The 4,073-nt window shown below is 29.7% G+C and overlaps 1 long non-coding RNA gene across 1 annotated transcript; it reads left to right on the top strand.

The window, feature by feature from the left end:
* Window positions 1-1,305: 1,305 nt before the first annotated feature.
* On the top strand, window positions 1,306-3,774 carry LOC122194526 (uncharacterized). Its single transcript, XR_006183538.1, has 2 exons — window positions 1,306-1,420; window positions 3,426-3,774. It is a non-coding gene; the product is annotated as an uncharacterized LOC122194526 (long non-coding RNA).
* Window positions 3,775-4,073: the final 299 nt, after the last annotated feature.

Here is a 4,073-nt window from a genome sequence, read left to right as displayed (position 1 = left end):
CTTCATATTTTGGAAATCTGACATCAATTTTTAGGGCACTCACAAATGCGTGTCCTCTATTAGCGCGTGTCATTGATTGCGCGTCGTAAAATGTTGTTTTTCTAGTAGTGACATGTGAAATTTCGCATTTCTCTCCTTCAAGAGAAAAGAAAGTTTATAACTTCAGTAAAACAATTTTTAAGAAGATTATATCTACGGAAGAATGGGGTTTAAGCACCCTCAGGGAAAGAGAATTTTTCCACCCCAAACAAAAAAATTATAATAAAATTTAATTTTTGGGATCATATTGATAGCTTTTATAAAACTTTCCTAAATTAAAATACAAAGAAAAAACATTCTTGGCTCTTCAAAATATGTGATCAGGTTTATAAACTATGACTACCAAATTGGTTTGTCAAATTGTGGACATCATATGGTCAAAGTGTTCAAATTTTCCTTAAACCATTCAAATCTTTATATGTTGAATGGTTAGATGTAGCACGTAAATACAAGGATGCTATTGCCCATTCAAATGGAGTAAAAAGTAGTACCTTATTTACACTTTTTTATAGGATTTTCTATACCTTGGATCTGGAAATGGATTACAGAAGTGGATTATAGTCCTAGTAACTTCTCATCTCTAAAAAGATCATATCTTAAGAAGTTTTGGGCAAAAGTGTTACATAAAGATCCAACCTCAAATAAGATAAATGCTAGACAGACGATCTATAATATCAATCAAACAATCTTAAAGTATAAATCTTAGAAGGAATTTTTATCTCATAAGGAGTAATCCACCGACTCTAACCCTTATGAAAAAGTTATAAACTCCATAAAAGACCAAGGAAATTCCTCCCCATCAAAAGATTAAACTATCAAGGCATATTTCTGAAAAATGAAGGAATACCTGCTTCAAAATTTCAATCAACAAAAATCAGACAGCTCAATGCTCTCAACAGAAAATAATGATAATGATTTGGCAGGAGAATCTCAAAGGATTGATGATGAGGATGAAATAATTGAAGATTTCACTATAGAAGATGTCTTATCCACTATTGAAGACATATTGATGTAGAAACTATAAAAGAAAATGTCACCATCATAGAGAATACACAGTGGAAATTCCTATACCCGTCAATATCTACTATTTACTTTAATAAAGTAACAATTATGAAGATGAATCAAGACAAGAATGCATAGCCAGTTGTCAAACCGCACTCATTAGCGCATCTAATTAGTATATTCCACTAATATGTAAATTTTAATTTAAGTTTCATGTATGGGCCTATATATAGGCTTAGCTGTTTATGTATTATACAAATTCTTTTTTACACTTCTTCTCACCCTCCACTCTCGTCCTCTTGTAAAATATTTGAAGTTAATAAAATAAGCTTTGTAGTATCCTGGTCACTCCTTCCTATTGTGTTCCTTCTATAATATTGTAAGTATTCTTTACTTATATTTTGTTAGCCTAATGATAGGCTAATTACTTTTAAGTGTTAAATAATTTCATGGAATTATGGTTTTATTAATTTATTAGAAACATTAGGTATCATATAATTATTTGAAATACAAAAGTCTAGGTTAATAATAGGTAATTTAAATTGAAACGTTTAACTATAAGTCATGATGTTGCCTGTGTTGTTAGCCGTGGTTTGGTGTTTTTAGGGTTGTTTGTCATTGACTTGGTTTTTCAATGTTTCAATTTAAATTATCTTTTATTGTAAACTATCCTATGACTGTATTTAGCATAGTTATATGGTACCCATAGGTCTTCTTTGATTATATATATATATATATATATATATATATATATATATATAGTTAGGTTATAATGTGAATGATATCTATTGTGTGGTCGTAAGGACAATTTTGAACCAACAGATGAAAAATCAAGAATGGTTATGATCTAGGGTCTATAGTATTACAGTGGAATAGCATGTACCATATAATAACATAAAATTCATTGAAATGGTATTTTATTCAATTTAACTAGATTTAAAAAAGGTAAATTCCAGATTTTATGGATACTTTTTCTTAATTAAAAAAAAATCTGATTTTGGAGGATAATCATTCTTTTTAGTTCAAAAATCATAAAAAATATGTTTGTAACTATGCTGTGCATTCTGACAGAATATATTTAAGAATATATGAAATCAACTTTTTCTTTTTACAAAATATCCATTCTAAGCAGAATGTAATACACAAAAACCTTTTTTTTATACTAATAACATATTAAATAATTACATTCTATGAAATAGTCTACATCAAAAAATAGAAAAATCTAAAAACCAATAGCAATATTTAATTTTGCATTCTTCGAGAATGAGATACAAAAACTCGTTCTGTGAGAATGGAAGCAATAGAATCGAATTCTAGGGTTTCTTCATCTGGATTTTTCATGAAGTTGTAGGTAGTAAAACTAGTAGAATCCATCATCTTCTTTTATATATCTCTCAGTTTTCCTTTGTTCTTGACTTCTTGAATGTCTGACTATTAAGATGTATGAAATCATTATTCGCTTCTTGATTTTCGAAATATTTGGTATTCTGGAATCAATCGTGGATTCTCCAATCATTCATGGTTTTACGAGATTGTCAAAAAAATATACAGAATATCAACATTAACTGTAATCAACATTTTAAATTACTACCAACGCGTGTGACAATCCTTAAATCAAATTCACAAATTAAAGTCCAATCTTCCAAAATAGAATGCATACCACATTATATTGCTATAAGATTCTAATAGAATGAATAGTTGTATATTTTAATAGAATGATGTTATTTCTAACCGAATGATCATTTAAATATTCAAATAGAATGAGTTTATGAGTATTCTACACACATATTGATGTTATTGTTTATACTTTGTTCTTTGGTTATGTCCACCAAAGACCTATTGAACACATACAAGCATGTATATACACATAAGATCTTTTCAAGTGAAATACAAGTACAACTCTTAAAGATAAACACTATTCACTTATTTCTTGAAAACTTATACTCAATCACAAATCAATAAGAAGATCGTTGGTATCTACTATCCAATAGTATTACTATAACTGGAAGATAATGGAAAAAAAATATGTAAACAAAACATAATTAACTAAATTAGAAAAAGGGGGAAAGAAAATAACATACTTGCATAAGATAAGAGGTGTACAAGATGGTGGAATCAAGCAAAACAGGACACATAGTAAAATCTTTGAATTGAGTTAAGTGGTAAAAACCTTAGAAGAAACCAGCTACCATACGTCATCACGATCGTAAATTTTTTACCACCAAAGCAATCAGCTATAATACAATTTTGTTATGGTCTAGTAAAATTTGTCAAAACCTAAGAATTCCAAAAGCAACCAATGAAAAATGGTTATACTCTTGAAAATAATACAAGAAAATAGATAAGAGTGATGTAGGGTTGACCTTTTTGAGATCTCACGACAGGCTGGTGTCGTCGAATGGGAGGATTCAACTGATGGGCTGGAGGTGGGCAGCGTTAATGGAGGGTGCTTCAGGGGGTGGGTGTCAGTTGTATTAGGTGGAGGAATCAACGACAACATGTATGATCTGGAAGCGGCCAATGGTGGGGATATATGAGGAAAGATCGACTATTGTTTAGATTAAGGTTATGAGGCAGCGATGCTGGTTGTTGTGGGTGACGACGGAAAGGAGTAATGGAAGAGTTGTGAGCGATTGTTTTAATATGAGGTTAATTAGATGCACTGTATGGATTTAAGGGATTTGACCCATTGATTTAGGGATTATAATCAAATGCATATATAAAATGACAAAACTATCCTTTATTAGATTAATTAATGATTTTTTTTTAATTCTAATTGGTTCCTATGACCATACAATAGTTTTCAATCCACATATGAACCTACCTTTCTCTCTCTCTCTCTCTCTCTCTCTCTCTCTCTCTCTCTATATATATATATATATATATATATATATATATATATATATATATATATATATATATATATATATATATATATATAGGGTTAGGTTCATGTGAGACGGCCTAATTTTGTGAGACCGTGAGACGTATTTTTTTATTTTTTTTAGTTAATTCAAGTTGCAAATATAATA

The sequence above is a fragment of the Lactuca sativa genome, chromosome 5, assembly GCF_002870075.4.
Source record: "Lactuca sativa cultivar Salinas chromosome 5, Lsat_Salinas_v11, whole genome shotgun sequence".
In the NCBI taxonomy this organism is placed as follows: domain Eukaryota; kingdom Viridiplantae; phylum Streptophyta; class Magnoliopsida; order Asterales; family Asteraceae; genus Lactuca; species Lactuca sativa.
This window is presented reverse-complemented; position numbering and strand designations above follow the sequence as displayed.